We start from the raw sequence: 16,862 nt of genomic DNA, 5'->3' as shown, positions 1-16,862 counted from the left end.
GAGCATGAGAACCCAAACTGAAATTGAAGAATTCCTCGAATTTTGGTGTGAACTTCTCCAAGAATTAAAATTCTAGGGGACTCCAGTCATAGTGGCAGCCTCTACAATATTGGGAGATTTACCTAGAGGAGCTCAGTCAGATTCCCATGGGGAGAGTGGGAATGGAACCATTTTGGAATACTCTACAGGACTCTGTTCTTAACAGGGTCTGCCCTCTGGTGAAACTAGTTAACCAGGGCCTAACCTGCTGGGATATTAATGGAGCCTAAAAAATTCAGGTAAGAGTAATACCTAAATCCTGCCCATTGTAGCCATCCTGTCCCATACTCGTGTAGTTTGTGGTTCAGAGGCAGAAGGTCACTAAAATACTGACACCCAATCATTGGACTATGATTAGAATGCTAAAAATGCTTTCTCTTCCCACACATATCAGTACTACATTACTAAAAGCCAGTTTATAGCAGTTCCTTTGACCCAGCACATTGTACCCCCATCAAGAAAAGATTGCAAGGCACATTAAAAGGCAAAAAACTCAGTTTGAAAGGATTGAGCAAGTGTCATAACCAGACATGGCAAGAATGTTGGAATTACCAGACTGAGGATTTAAAACAGCTTTGATTAATATGTCAAGGGCTTTAATGGATAAAGTACACAGCATGCAAGAACAGATGGGTAGTATAAACATAAGATGGAAATCCTAAAAAAGAACCAAGAAGAAATGATGTAGGTACAAACCACTGCAACAGAAATAAAGAATGCCTTTGGTGGATGGGCTTATTAGCAGACTGGATACAGCTGAGGATGGAATCTCAGCACTAGAAGGTGTAGTAGTAGAATCCTAGAAAACTGTAAAGCAAAGAAAACAAAGAATATCAGAACACAATATCAGAAGACTGTAGAACAATTACAAAAGGCATAAGATATGCATCATGTGACTACCAGAAGGAGAAGAAAAAGAAAGGAAGAGAAAAAAATATTTGAAACAATAATCACTGGGAATTTGCCCAAATCAACATCAGAAACCACACCATACATCCAGGAAGCCCAGAAAAATACCAAACAGGATAAACACCAATAAAACTATAACTCAGATGTAGAGTTCAGCAATCTATCAGTTGTGTATAACACTCAGTGCTTATGTACATCTGAAACTAATGATGTACTATATGTTGGCTAATCGAATTTAAATAAAAAAAAAACTATCTCAGAATAACATTTTCAAATTAGAGAAAATCAAAGATAAAGAAAAACAATCCTGAAAAAAAAGCCAGAAGAAAAAAAAAGTATCTACCGAGGAACAGAGATAAGAATTATATCTGACTTCTACTCAGAAACCAGGCAAACAAGAAAAGAGTGGAGTGAAATATTTACTATTGAGAGAAAACCACCTATGAACCTAGAGTTCTGTACCTTTCCTTCAAAAGTGAAGGAAAAATACTTTATCAGACAAACAAAATGGGAGGGAATTTGTTGCCAGTAGACCTATTCCCTGCCTTAAAAGAAATGTTAAAAGAACTTCTTTAGAGAAAAAGAATATGATATAATTAAAATGTGAATCTATATAAACAAAGGAAGAACATCAAAGAAGGAACAAATAAAGGTATAATAAAAACTTTTATTTTTCTTAATTGATTTAATACATAACTATTCAAAATAATAAAAGTAATTATGCATTCAATTACATATGCACATATATTTTTATAAATGTTAAATGACTTACAGCAATGATACAAAGGGTGGGAGGAAGAAATTAGAATTATTTTATTATAAGGTATTTACACTTCACACGCAGTAGAATAGTGTTATTTGAAAGTGGATTTGGATGAGCTGTAAATGTATTTTGCAAACTCTAGGAAAACTACATAAAACATAACTGATACTCTAAGAAAGAAGAAAATGGAATCATATAAAAATGCTAAATTAAAACCATGAAAGTGAGGAAAAGAGTGGAAGGCAAATAATAAGAGGAACAAGCAGAAAACAGTAATATAGTAGCTCTTACTCCAATTATATCAATAACCACTAGAAATATAAATGATCTAAATGCACCAATTAAAGACAGATTGTCAGAGTGGACCAAAAACATGGCATAATTATATGTTACTAGGAAGAAATATCCTTTATTTTATTTTTTTAAATATTTTATGTATTTATTCATGAGAGACACAGAGAGGGAGCAGCAGAGACATAGGCAGAGGGAGAAGCAGGCTCCATGCAGGGAGCCTGATGCGGGACTCTATCTTTGGACTCCGGGATCACGCCCTGAGCCAAAGGCAGACACTCAACCACTGAGCCACCCAGGCGTCCCAAGAAATATCTTTTAAATATAAGGACGTACATAGATTAAACATAAATTCATGGGAAAAAAATACCATTTTAATGTTAATCCAAAGATAGCAGAAATAGTTATATTAATTTTAGACAGACTATATGTCAAAGTAGGGAAAGTCATCAGAGATCAAGAAAGGCATCACATAGTGATAAAGGGATCAGCTTTCCAAAAATACATTTTCTTAATATAGATGTGCCTAACAAGAGACCATCATATTCCTTAAGAAAAAACTAACGGAATTTCAAGGAAAAGTAGACAAATCCACTACCATAGTTTGAGAATTTACTACCCCTCTCTCAGAAATGTATAGATCCAGCAAGCAGAAAATCAGTAAGGATATAAATAAACTCAACAACTTCATCTATCAACTGGATATAAGGGACAGCTACAAGCCATTTCATGTGGCAACAATACACATTTTTTTCTGAACCAAGAGAGACCACATTCTGGTCCATAAGACACACCTTTGCAAATTTAAGGACCAGAAATTATATAATGTCTGCTTTCAGACCACAGTGGGACTAAACTAGAAGTCATTAACAGAAAGTTAACTGGAAAATCCCCAAATATTTCGACATTAAACAACACAGTTCTAAATAACACATGGGTCAGAGAAGAAATCTCATATTTTAAAATATTTTGAGCTAGATGAAAATGAAATCACAACTTATCAAGATTTCCAAGATGCAGAGAAATCAGTGCTTAAGAGGGAAGGATATAGCATTGAAATGCATAGATTAGAAAAGAAGAAAGATCCAAAATCAATCGTCTAATTTTTCACCTTAGAAAACTAGAAAAAGAAGAACAAATTAGGTCCAAGTAAAAAGAAGACAAGATATAGTAAGAAGTAGAGCAGAAATCAATAGGGAAATCAATAGAGAAAATAGGAAATCAATAGAAAAAAATCAACCAAAGCAAAAGCTGGTACTTTGAAAAGATCAAGAAATTGATAAGCAAATTAAAAGAGCAATGAGATACCACTACACTCCATTAGAATGGCCAGAATCTAGAACATCGATAAATTAAATACAGGAGAAGCTGGAGGGCAAGAGGAGCTCTCATTCATTGTTGGACAAAATGCAAAATGGTACAGTCACTTGGAAGACAGTTTGGCATTTTCTTATAAAACTAAACACATTCTTTCCATACAATCAAGGCTTTGCACTTCTTGGTATTCACCAAAAGGAGCTAAACACATATATTCATACAAAAACTTGCACATGAATGTTTACAGAAGCTTTATTCACAATCACCAAAACTTGGCGGCAACCAATATGTCCTTTAGTAGGTGAATGGATACATAACATGTGGAATATTATTTAGAAAAATAGTAAGTAAATAACTAAAAGGAAAGGAGTTATTAAGCCATTAAAAGATATAGAGGAAATTTAATGCATATTATTAAGTGAAAGAGGCCAGTCTGAAAGTGCTACATACTGTATGATTCTAACTATACAACATTTTGGGAAAGGCAAAAGCATGGAAACAGTAAAAAGATCAGTGTTTGCAGAGGGTGGGAATGGAGGACTAGAGATGAATAGGCAGGCCACAGAGGATGTTTAAGGCAGTGAAATACTCCATCTGCTATTACAATGATTGATATACATCATTATACTTTTGTCCAAACCCATACATAGAGTGTAAGACACCAAGTGTGAACCCTCAGGTAAACTGTGGACGATGAGTGATTGTTACGTGTCATTGCAGATTCATCCTTGGTAAGAAATGTACCTTCCTTATCAGTGGTGTTGTTGATAGGGGACAATAGGCATGTGGGGGTGGGGCAGGGAGCATAGGATAAATCTCTGTACTTTGTGCTCTCTACTCAACTTTGTCATAAACCTACAACTGCTCTTAAAGTCTTTAAATAAGAAAAACTAAAGCAAATAAGATACCCTTAAACTGTCTTCTTACTTTTAGCGCCTTTATCTCATTTTCTGGACAAAACTTCCTTCAAACTGAAGCTACCTCATATAGTAAATAAATGATGTGTATCTTTGCCTGGTTATATTTCTTCCTTCCTCTCAGCCCTCTTAGGATTTTGTCTGCATTCCTTCTGTACTTTTGTTTCTTATTATTGCTGTTTGTTAACTTGAGTCATTCTGGCAGATTCCGTATACTGTAAATTCTTTGTGGGCAGGTACTGAATCTTATAAAGGTATTTTCATCTCCTGCGATAGCAGCTTAATGACAAATCATTGACTTCAATTGGATAAAAGATTTAATTGTGTAAATGTACACAATTGTGTACATAAGGCACAGATGTGTGCTTTTGTTTGACAGACACAGAGAAACCATACAGTTTCTTGTGTTAAACTAATAAATACCGAACTACTTTTAATGTCTGGTTCGCTTTGATATTTTGCAAAGAGAAAGATTAGATAAACAGGAAGTGGAGAGGAGCAAGGAAGGCAGAAGATGTCATACTGGAAGCATTAGAGTGCCCAATCTGAACCTGGTTTTTAGTATAATCTTCCTTCCAGGTACAGTCAGAGCACCCAAGCATGTTCCCCTTTTCTCTCTCTGTCTTTAATACTTATTAAATATTTAGTATATGCAGAAAACTACTCTTTAGGAGCCTTAATATTTTGTATTCTAAGTGCCTCAAATTAATTTTGCTGAGGTGGATAAATATGATTGTTTATGCTAATTTATGATAATAAATCTGATCTGCACAGACTTTATGGTTAAGACACTAGTGGTCATGCCACGTTTTTTGAACCATATCAGTCCAATGAAAGATGAGTCAATTCTAAAACATAACTTTTTTTTTTCTTTCATAGGCTTTGAAAGCTAATTGTCTCAGTTCAAATTCTAATTCTACCATTTACTAGGTCTTTGTACTTTGAGATCATTAAGGAAGTTCTATAAGCATTCAGTTTCCTTGTTGGATACATGGAGATGATAGCTGAGCTTAGCCAGTAACATTTCTGTGAGGATCAATTGAAATAATATATTTAAAATGCTCTCTACATTATTGGCACTCAATAAATACTATTAATAATATTGTAATTAGAGTTGATCTACAGCAGCCTCTATTATGGATCTCTTGACCTCTGGGTCAGACATATTTGAGTGGATAGTTAATGCTGATAAAATTTAATTTATTAACTGAACTATAATAAGCTATTATTTGTTCATTCCAAATGCTTTATATAAAGAGAACTGTCCCAAGTCTCCAAGTCCTTGGTATTTTCTCTCCATACTTAACAAAACAGAATCACTAAGCTTGATCTATCCCTTTTTATTTTAATTTTTTAGCCAGCTTTAAATAGTATGATGTGTTCACATATATCTTATAATTCATTGGTTATTTAATCTGAATAGAATATAAACCCACAGTACATTTTTAAAAAATCTAGTTCTAGTGTGTTAGTCTTATAAGGATGTTGACACAGTTACTCAATATGCCTTTACTGTGAATATATGACACTGATTCAAGAAGTGAGAGGGTTTAATTGGCTAAAATGATTAATTTTACTATTATTTCTGAAAATGAAATTTTTGTGAGGAGTATTTTATTGGCTTCTACTCAAGTTTACTAAAATCATCATTGGCATTAGGAATACCTTTATAAAGTTCAGAATTCACGTTTGATGTCCAGATTATTTAATAATGTCTTTTGTGCTACATGTTAGCCAGATCAAAATGATTGCAACCATAGAACTCTGGAGCAACAGCAAATGAGCTCCCTTGTCAATGAATACAGCAAAATATTTATAAAAAAAGGAGAGTCCATCCTCAGATGGCAAATTAAATTATATTTTGACGATCTATAAATGATATAGAGTATATAACTTCTAATCCAATTTCACATATCATTTATTAAACATAAAATACATTAGTCTGGGGGTGCCTGGGTGGCTCAGTCGGTTAAGTGTCTGCCTTCAGCTCACATCATGATCTCAGGGTCCTGAGATCGAGCCCCACATCAGGCTCCTTCTTCCTCTCTAATTCTAATTCAATTCCTTACAAAAAGGAGAAATTTGACATGTGTGCCAGGAAGTCTAGGAGCAACCACATGAAATCATTAACTTAAGTAGCATGTTTGTCATAGATGCCTTTTCCTGATCCTTTCAGGTCCTAACTATTTTAGTCCTTTGACTGAATTAAAGAACAGTTTACACTGTGCCATACCTGCTCCACTTTCTCTGTGTAACCAGCTACAGCTCAAAGTCATTTTGGTATATAAAATGGATCTTGATCATATTCAGGGATATTCAAATAAACTTGAGATCAGCAATTTGAGATTCAGTGTCATGACACTCACTGCCAGTTTGACTCACCATATGGGTTAGTTCTACTTTCTAGTTGTCAAATCAAGTCCCTATTTCTAGAAAAAGAGTAAAACATAATGTTCTTCTTATTATATTTCCACCCCTTCCCACAGAGGATAGAATGTCCAGCCAAGCATGTGCTTCTGACTACCCACCTTATTAGCTCCTCTGAGAGGATGGATTGATTAGTAAGATTAATCAGAAAGAAAGTCATTGAACAGACCACTTTTCACCAGCATGCAAAAATGCCATGTGTGTTTATATGAGGATGAAACAGGGGGCTGGGCAGGAAAGAGGGTGCAGAGGAACAGAAGTATTGCAGGAAGCATCCAACAGACTCCTAGATCTCATCTTTAGCACTCCCTTCTAGCCAAACTCTGAGTGTGGTGAGGATTGACTGCCAGGGTATCAGAGGCTTCTTTATTAGAGAAGGGAGAAAAAATAAAGTACAGAATTCAAACACTGACATTCATTCCCCAAAACTCTGATTTCTCAGATCTTGTCACTGCATCCCTGTTTTGTTCTCTAAATCCAGATTTCGGCTTGGACCAAAGATGTTCAGTTTTAGAGGAACTTAGTTACTCTAACAAGTCCCAAAATTAACTAGAATATGTGCTAGAAATCCTGTCAGGAGCAGGTTCCTGTGGCCAGCCATAACTCCCTATGCCAACTACTCTCAGATGAACTAGTAGTTTGTATGTCCCCACTTCCTGTCTTTGAGGCCTCATCTTACTCCATGTTACTACTGCCAAATGTTGGATTCTGTTTTGAACTAAACTGTTGTGATTTCTTATTATATTTCCAACATTCTAAGTTTCTCTTTCCTCTCATCCTTCCAACTGAAGTAGTCAAACTCTCCCCATGCCTCATTAGAAATTATTGTAGTTTTAGCTCTAGGCTGTCGATCTTCTTTTACAATTGTGCTGTGGTTGCTTGGTCCCTGTCTGGTCATATTTTGAAATATGGTAACTTTACTTGGCTAAGAATGTCAGGACAAAGAGATCCTTTGTAAAAAAGTTTCACCTTTGAGTTTATGTTTCTGTCATGAAAAGCCATCTGGATAAGGAATAGCTCAATAGATAAAACATTTAAAGAGTTATCAAAAGCTTCTTTGTTACTTTTAGCCTATGGCAGTTTTGTGGTTGCTACCATCTTGAGAAATATTGGTATGCATTATACAAGTTTGTAGCCTCATCACGAATGTGGAAGAAGTATTTAAGAATACTGGCCAGCATCCCTCAGTGGGATGTCTGGCTGGCTCAGTTGGTAGAGCGTACAGCTCTTGATTTCAGGGTTGTGAGTTTGAGGTCCACAATGGGTGCGGATATTACTTAAAAAAAAAAGTCTTAAAAAAAAAGAAGAAAAAAAAACATAGATAGCATCTTGGATTTAAATCAAATCTCAGGAAAAGTCTCATTGACTATTTAAAATATATAATAAATAACAAAATAAATGTATTTTCAGCAGGGGAGACACATTTATTTTGTGGTCACTTTTTTGTGAAAAACAACAACAACAACAACAACAAAATAAAAACTCATTTGCTTTCTTCTTTTCCTTTCTTTTCCTTTTCTATCTCTCCTTGGAAAATCTTACTCAGTGTGATTATCCAGTTCAATGCAGGTTACTTTCACATGTGTCTCCTTCTTCCCTCCTGAGTTCGGATACACACTATTAATGGCTGCCTACAACTAAACATCTCATGGGCATCTGAAATATAATACAATTGTAAATGACTCATCCTCATTGTCCCTGCCACAGTACACACCAAGCTGGCTCCTCCTTCTGCATGCCTTATCTCTGGTAAGGAAACCATGCAGTCTTCCAAGCTAAAAACCTAACAAATATCCAATGCTCATCCTTTTATTCTAATAAAAATCATATATTTGATTAGCAGGTATTTGCTCTAATCCCAAATTATTTAGCGACTTTGTTCCCTCTCGTTCATTCTGCAGTGCCTCTGTATTAGTTTGTCACCCACCAACAGTTTTCTTGGGTTTACTGCAAGAGTCTCCTTGTCGAATCCCATGTCTTCACATTTCCTCCCAACCAATTCTCAGAGTCACTTCCTGGAACTTCTTTTTACAAAATTATCATCATCAGGGCACCTGGGTGGTTCAGTGGTTGAACATCTGCCTTTGGCTCAGGTCGTGATCCTGGGATCCTGGGATCTAGTTCCAAGTAGACTCTCTGCAGGGATTCTGCTTCCCCCTCTGCCTATGTCTCTGCCTCTCTCTCTGTGTCTCTCATGATTAAATAAATAAAATCTTAAAAAAAAAAATCATCATCACCATCATCGTCACAGCAACAATGATCAAGTTTGCTCCATACTTAAGAGACTTCAAAGATTTCTCACTGCTTCCAAAATGCAGTCTAAACTTTAGCTCAACACATAAGATATATAATTCAGCTCTAAACTTTCTTTTCTGACATTAACTGCTCCTTCTTTGCACCCCGATAAACACTGTGATCAAACCACACAAACCTCTTCATTGTTTTACAAAAATGTCATGCCTTTTAAACATTTCTTTCTTTGTATATGCTTTCCTTCTGTCTAGAGTACATCCTCTACTTTATTTTACTGGCATTCAGTATTTCCATTATGGCTTCTCATATACAATACTGTTTATTTTTGACTCTTGGCTCACTAAACTGTGTTCCTGAAAGGAAGGGAATATAAGTAAATCATAGATATCAAGCAAACAATGGACATTTAATTTCAGTGACTGAATAATAAATGAATCCAAGGCAACATGCATAGTAATTACATCTATAAATAAGGATCTTGGTAATGTTAGAATAAGGTTGATAAATCAGTGAGTAGGAAATTGTTGAAGACATACACACTTAAAGGACGAAAACTCCAGAAAGATAACATTTTTTCTCTTCTGTTACTTGAAGAATGAGGAAAAACTTAATTCTACATTGAAAGGAACCCAAAGAAGGTTACTTTACATTCCCATAAAAGACTAATTCAGAAATTATGTCATACATTTCCAACATATAGTATCTACTCAGTCCCCCATGAGTAATGTCAGGCATACTTCTAAGTAAAACAGAGATAGTGACCATGAATGATACAAATAAACACATTTTTAGGTATTTGATGTTATTAAGGAATAACTGATAGTGGTATTACAGTTACATCAGGCAATATTCATTAAATTTTAGTGATGCATAGTGAAAATACAAGTGTGACATCAAAGATTGCTTCAAAAATAATATGAAATGGTGAGGTAGTAAGAATGTAGATATGGCAACTTTACCTAGTGTTGATGGGTGTTTAGGACAGGTGATGGATAATGGAAATTCATTAAAATATCTGTCCACTTTTGTATGTGTTTGAAATTCTCTCAATATATTTAAACAATATATTCAAGAACACTTTCCATTCATGACCAGTGCCTACATAGTTGTGAACAATCAAAGTGATATCCATTACTTGTTATTGCTACTTGTAAGGCACTCTGGTATTTTCTATTTTTTTCTCTCTTCTTCTATTTTATTTTTTTAAAAAAACATAATGATGAACGATTAAATTTATTTGTTTTTGCTAATGAGTCATGGAAAACACTGTTTTACCCAATGGAATAATTCTTCATGTGATCATTTCCCCCCTGTCCAATGCACAGTGTTTTCTACATTTCATATTAAATATCAACCATCTCATAAGGCTCCCAAACTTTTAAGCATCTTATAGCTCCCTGATGTTGCTCCAGTTTTGTCACATGGCAAAATGTAGCATCTTAAAAATAAAGTGGCATATTAAAATTATGTTCCCAACTATATATTTGAATGGAAACATTATTTTGAATAAAACAGTATAGTTCCAAGTGATGAAATTGTATCCTTTATTCAAACTTGACCCTAGTATAGAAGGAGAGTCCTCTTGAACATATACTCTTCCCTATGTTCCACTCTGTATGTAATGTCTGTATTCTGCTTTTACTGGTCTTTCTAGAATTATGTTCTGATCATTCTTTGACTTTGAAGCCACAAATAAATGTCCAGATTCATAGACTCTCCAGGCATCCAAGTCATTCCTTAGCTTGTTTGGAGAGCCTATTTTTCAGATTTTTAAAAAATGAATGTCATTCTGTGGTTTTACTTTTCCATATACCAAGGTGATTTTCTATCTTTTTTTCTATGGCACAAGCTAGGCTTCCTGGGATGGCGCCATCTACAAAAAAATAAAGACTTTTTATATAGAAGAATCCAGATAAATGATAAATTTGAATACAGTCCCACCGTACAACTTTTTTTTCTGTCACCTCAACATAGTGATACTTTATTTCAAGCCTCAAACCTGTTCTGATCAAATAAACGTAATAAATAAGGAACAACTGTGTACCACTAAGTTCTTGCTACTAAGCCATATAGATTATCTAAAAAGTGACAAACAACAGTTTGGGGGTGATTTGATAGATATTCGTTTACAGTACTACATTTAAGAACCATAAAACTTGATAAAATGAACATACATATAAACTTACACATTGTGTTATAGTCTCTAGCCTTCTATAATTGTTCTTATGTGTGTACATAATTTCCACAAATGTATGTTATAATCCTTGAGATCTGTACTCCATAATGTGGAAGATGGTGTTTGATGTCTGCTAGGTAATTTAATATTATGCATATTGAATTAAAGTGCAACTGGTCCTATTTCAGTACTACTCTGACATAGGAAGAAATAAAGACAAATATCCAGGCACAGAAAAAATAATTTGTTGAGTACATGAAAAAATTTACCTACAAATAGATTTTGGTGATTCCATATAGAGAAATATTATGAAAACAAACAAACAAACAAAACCTTTAAAAAAAATAAAAGTTGAGTCAGAAGGAACTGCGGACTTAATCACAACATCTGGCTTCAGTATAGTCATGTTTCTGCAGTATCATCTCAACAGCATGGAGCTGATGTCTTTACACTGAAGAAGCCTGACCCGGTGGGACAACAGACCTCCGTGGCTCTTCCTGCTGGGCTCTCTCCAGATGACAAATACTCTCGACACTGAATCACCATCAAGAAATACTCCAAGGCGCTCATGAACCAGCAACTAAACGCTGTGCTCTGAGGGTCCCTTAAATTTCATGCCTCTTCTGTCTCCTGATCCCCGGAGACTTATTGAAACCAAGATCTTCAATCTGTGAACCCTGAAGCCTTCTTACCCCGTTGCTCTTTGGAATCCTGTGTCATTGTTGCCTTTGATCACATTTGTGTGAGGCAATCATGGTAGCATCCCCCTTAAGGGAACCAGTTTGAAGCTTCTTTCCATATTTTGAATCACTGTCAGGTTATTAAAATGATTTTAAAGAAAAAAAAATAAATTTGAATTTGGATAAGTCAATAATGGAGCCTGATGTAGAAAAGTAACTAATCTAAAAATCCATAATTTAGTGTGGATAAGGATCATGATCAGTTGCCACAGTTTAAAAACAGGTTTTGCCACTTAACCAAACTAAGGTGTATTGCTATCATAGCACGTGGTCTGTGAGAATCCCAAACATTCTTAAGATTCCCTGACATGAGACAAAGAGCACTTAAAACTGACTTCTCAGGTTCGCTATACATTAAGACATCTCACAATCTCTAAACCATTGCATTTAGGAATCTAATAAAAGTAAATGGGATTCTATCACTTTGACAAATGGAAAGGCTGTTACTTCATGAAAATCACAGAAAGGCTGGGAGGGAACACGTGTCGCAAGCTGACACTGGCACAGCACCTGTGACCCACCTGCTGCCGCCCACCTGCCGCCCACTGGCCTGCCCCACCTCCCAGTCATTCTGCTCTAACCAATCTGTGACCTCTGGTTTTCTATTTCTTGTAACTTGCTCAGAAACATTTCAAGCTAGATGATATTTATTTATTTACTTAAATTTTTATTTATTTACGATAGTCACACACACAGAGAAAGAGAGAGAGAGAGGCAGAGACACAGGCAGAGGGAGAAGCAGGCTCCATGCACCGGGAGCCCGACGTGGGATTCGATCCCGGGTCTCCAGGATCACGCCCTGGGCCAAAGGCAGATGCTAAACCGCTGCGCCACCCAGGGATCCCAAGCTAAATGATATTTAAATATTTTCTTTACCTTCACATGTTTAAAGTTCTAATTCCCAACATCTGAAAATCAACCTCTTTGTCGAACTTGGAGTTCACTGGAAAAATACTGCCAAGAGTTTAAAAGTTATTATCGCCTTCATCCAAGAAAACACATTTAAAAAATGCTGGTCCTACTATGCAAATATTTACCTGTGCCCTTTTTTCAAGGGCCCTCAAATCACATGGTAAATGTCTTTCATATTCAAAGACTTTTATGAAATACCAAATATTATTATTTTCATTATAATAAAGGAAATCAAGCACAAAGATGTTCAGTGCCAATACGTGGTTTGTCAGAAGTACATTCAGATTTTCACTTTCCCTCTGTTCTTCCCTCCATTTTTATCTAATTTTATTTTAAAACAAAGTCTTTCATCTTATCATGATTAGAATGCAAAATATTCTCAAGTTTTCCCTCTGGAAATCAAATGAGATTAGTGCTTATAGACCCTCCCTTGTGCCAAGCACTGTGAAAGCACTTGATACAACAAATGTTTAACTCTGAATCTCATAAAACACGTTTAAAAAAAATTCTTTGCAAAGTTCAATACACATTGTTTTTTTTTTGTTGTTGTTGTTGAATTAGCAAAATACATAACAGAATTTTCTCTTCTCTTTAAAAAAGCAGTATTATATTCTGCTTGAGGGAGAACAATAAAACATCAAACCAAGTGCATGAAAACTGCAGTAGGTAACTGATGCCAGCCTTCTGTGAGTGTCTCAAGTGACCACAAGGAGATATAAAAACAGGAAGAACCAGAAAACCAGTTAAGCAGAGGCATGCAGGCAGTACTTTTGAATAATCAGATATGACAAAAACATAATGTATTAAGATGACCTAAGGGTTTTTCTTGTGTCTAGGTGGAAATCAGAAAACCCTCATTTTTATAACTGTAACAAATTATACCTTATGACACAGAACTATTTGGAGAATTGCTTGTAAGCATGTATCCCCACTTCTCCTTTTTGTATGTATAACCCCCCCTGTTGCTAACAAGCTTTGGAGGAGTTCTTCAGAGCAATCTGAAAGACTGCTTGCTAGGCTATGGTCCTCAGTAAGACAACTAATAAAGTTTTTACTAACCTATTTTGAGGTTGGCTTTCTTTCAGTTGACAATGTGGCAACCACGAAGGGACCCCAAAACAGACACCACTTTCTCATCTGGACTCCACCAGGAAACAGAGCTTTGGTACTGGTTCTTGTGCCCAAATGTGTCTTTACATTGAGTACAATGGACTGGGTAAGTTCTTCCTGAGATCCAGGGCTCCCCACTTGGTAGATGATCCAGAGCTTTATTCATTGTTGTTATTTTTCTTTCTTCTGCAAAGTTAGGAAAAGGTGCCATTCTGCATATGACCCATATTTCAGGTCTTAACCTTTCTTTCTTTCTCCTGCAGTCAGGAAAGAGCCCCATTTTGTAATTAACACAGGTTCCTGTTCCATCCTTTGTCCCTTCTTCCTGCGTACTTCAGGAAGGGGTGCCGTGCTGTGTAGAACACAGGTTGCAAGTCTATTGAGGGACAAATTTTTTATCCCAGAAATTAAAAATTCTTCAGAATTTTGCCAATTTGAATACTCGATGCTACAATGGCATAAATGAGAATCTGAAGAAATTCAAAGACAAGGGACAGGAGCTCCTCTCATTGGAGAGTGTAGGGGTTAATCTTACACCCTGTGGTGGTCTCATAGGGATCCCCATTTACAGTACAGATAATTTGGTTTCTCTATGGAGGGATACATATAAGAAACTTTTGCTCATCATTCTGAACACTTTTGTTTTAGCCCGACTTAATGCAGAGAAACACTGAGACACAAATACCATCAACCAACTCCAGGATGAGACCTGGAGGTACAAGGTCACTTTAATCAGCACACTGGTCCACACCTAAAACCCCTTAGGTAGTACCAAGCATTTAAACCCACTAGGAATGAGATAAACCATTACAACCAGAAAAACAGGATGAGTAACACTTTCAACATTCCAGGGGATTCATGTTTAACACACATAGATCATATATTTGCAAGCTTCTAAATAAATGAGAAAATTATATTAAAAATGATTCTAATGTTCAAATGGCCTAACTGGGGATCTTTTGAAATACCTTGGATTTACCCACCCAACTCAAGAAAGCCAGCTATTAAATTCAACAACTGGAGTGGGAGGCATATTTTGATTGGTATTTAGAAGCTTCTAAAAAAAAAAAAAAAAAAAAAACACTGGCCACATACTATGCATGCAAGAAACTAATAAGAACCTTTCTGAAACAGTGACAAAATTGAGCTTAAAATCATCAACTCCTGAAGAAGTATTTCCTTTTATTCCACCTTCTTTTTATCCTTTAAATGAGTTGCCAGGAGTGAGGTATTAAAATCAAAGCCTCCTTCTCCTCACCATGCTAAACCCATAGTGGCTTTATAGTCAAAAGTTGGCCAGATTAGAAGCTGAAATTCAAAGCCTGATGGTTTCTTTTAGGTCTTCTCCCCTAAATTAAAGTTAGAACTATACACCCAAATGGAAAAAAAGGAAGTTGAGGATAATGTAGTTGGATGGGTAGATAAACCTGTGACATTATTTAAATTGTCACCCAATTCCTTGAGGGATTCAAAGCAACTGTCTTAATCTCACAAATCTTTGCAAAACTAGACCTATGGCCCCAAAAACAATTCAAAGTACTTCAACCTGTCCTTTTCAGAATCTCCAAACCTCCTTTATTTAGGTCAAGGTTTGTAACCTCTCTGGTAACTCTTAGCTAAATTATCCCTATTCCTGAATTGGAAGAAAAAAAAAAAAGGAAAAAGAGGGCTTTTAAAAATTCAAATGAGTATAGAAACATGCCTGCTCAAAATCTAGCCCACAGCTTCTGAGAAAGTTTACTTACCAAAGATAATATAAATATGAAATGTCTTTCTCACAAATATTAAAACGAAGAGCTTTAACAATCTGAGAAGTGTCCTTAACTTATTCTATCTGCCGAAAAACCCCAGTTTGGATCCAGTTGTTGTGTTGTAAACTCATGTGTTCTGTATTATCATACCCATCTTATGGTTAAAAAATTGAAAAACAATAAGACTTCTGCTTGAGAGTGTCTGTATTGTAGATTTGTGGTATTTTCCACCTCTGGATAGTATTGCCAAAAAAAGTAATTTGTAAAAGAGCTCTAATTGGCCTACAGAAAATTAAGCATTTGTATGCATTAACTTCTCAGAAATATAATAGAATTAGCCCAAGTAAGTTTTCAGTTCACATGACCTAGTATTAATCTTAAAAAAACAAAACAAAACAACAAAAAAAACCCCTAAAACTAATTGAAGTTTGTTGGTTTACTTAAAACAAGTTTGTTTTTGTTTTTAGAACTGTCAACATTCAATATACTTGTATCCTACCTATGTTTACTCAAAGTCAAATAAGCTCGTGTTACCTCTGTTACAGAATTTGTCAGCAAGAAAGATAATTTTTTTAAAGATTTTATTTATTTATTCATGAGAGACACACAGAGAGAGAGGCAGATATGGAGGCAGAGGGTGAAGCAGGCTCCATGCAGGGAGCCCGATGTGGTACTTGATCCCGGGACTCTAGAATCATGCCCTGAGCCAAAAGCAGATGCTCAACCACTGAGCCACCTAGCATCCCTGCAAAAAAGATAATTTAAAGATGATAGCTGATAAGCATCTCAAATTTTTTATTAATAACAAGTGAATTAAAATAGATATAAAAGTTTTAAAATTTGTCAGCAATATTCGGGTCTACTTCAAGTATTTTCCCCTACTTTTTTTTTGTTTGTGTAACTTAAAACCTTAGAGTTTTGCAAAGTTACATGATGGATAGCCATTAAATATCTAGATCATTTTCAAATAAGATAAAATACTGAAACATTAATTATTAACGTAGGTTTATCTACCTTTGACTTTCTGTTATACAGAAACTAAAGGTATTTGGGTCTATTAATAAACATTTTGTGCCATGTTGAAACATATACTATAGAGAAGGCATGTATTTCTAAAAATTACTAAATGTATTTGTAAATTGTTCATCTAAAGAATACTGGAACCACAGGCTCACAATTGCTTACTACTTTAGTTTCCACTAGAAACTGAGGTTCCCAAGAGTTAAGAATTCTAGTAAATGTAATTAAGATTAATGA

At 35.4% G+C, this 16,862-nt stretch overlaps 1 pseudogene; it reads left to right on the top strand.

Annotated features, from left to right (window-relative positions):
* Window positions 1–11,496: 11,496 nt before the first annotated feature.
* Window positions 11,497–11,690, top strand: LOC112914246 (H/ACA ribonucleoprotein complex subunit 3 pseudogene; annotated as a pseudogene).
* Window positions 11,691–16,862: the final 5,172 nt, after the last annotated feature.

This window comes from Vulpes vulpes, chromosome 1, assembly GCF_048418805.1.
Source record: "Vulpes vulpes isolate BD-2025 chromosome 1, VulVul3, whole genome shotgun sequence".
In the NCBI taxonomy this organism is placed as follows: Eukaryota; Metazoa; Chordata; class Mammalia; order Carnivora; family Canidae; genus Vulpes; species Vulpes vulpes.
This window is presented reverse-complemented; position numbering and strand designations above follow the sequence as displayed.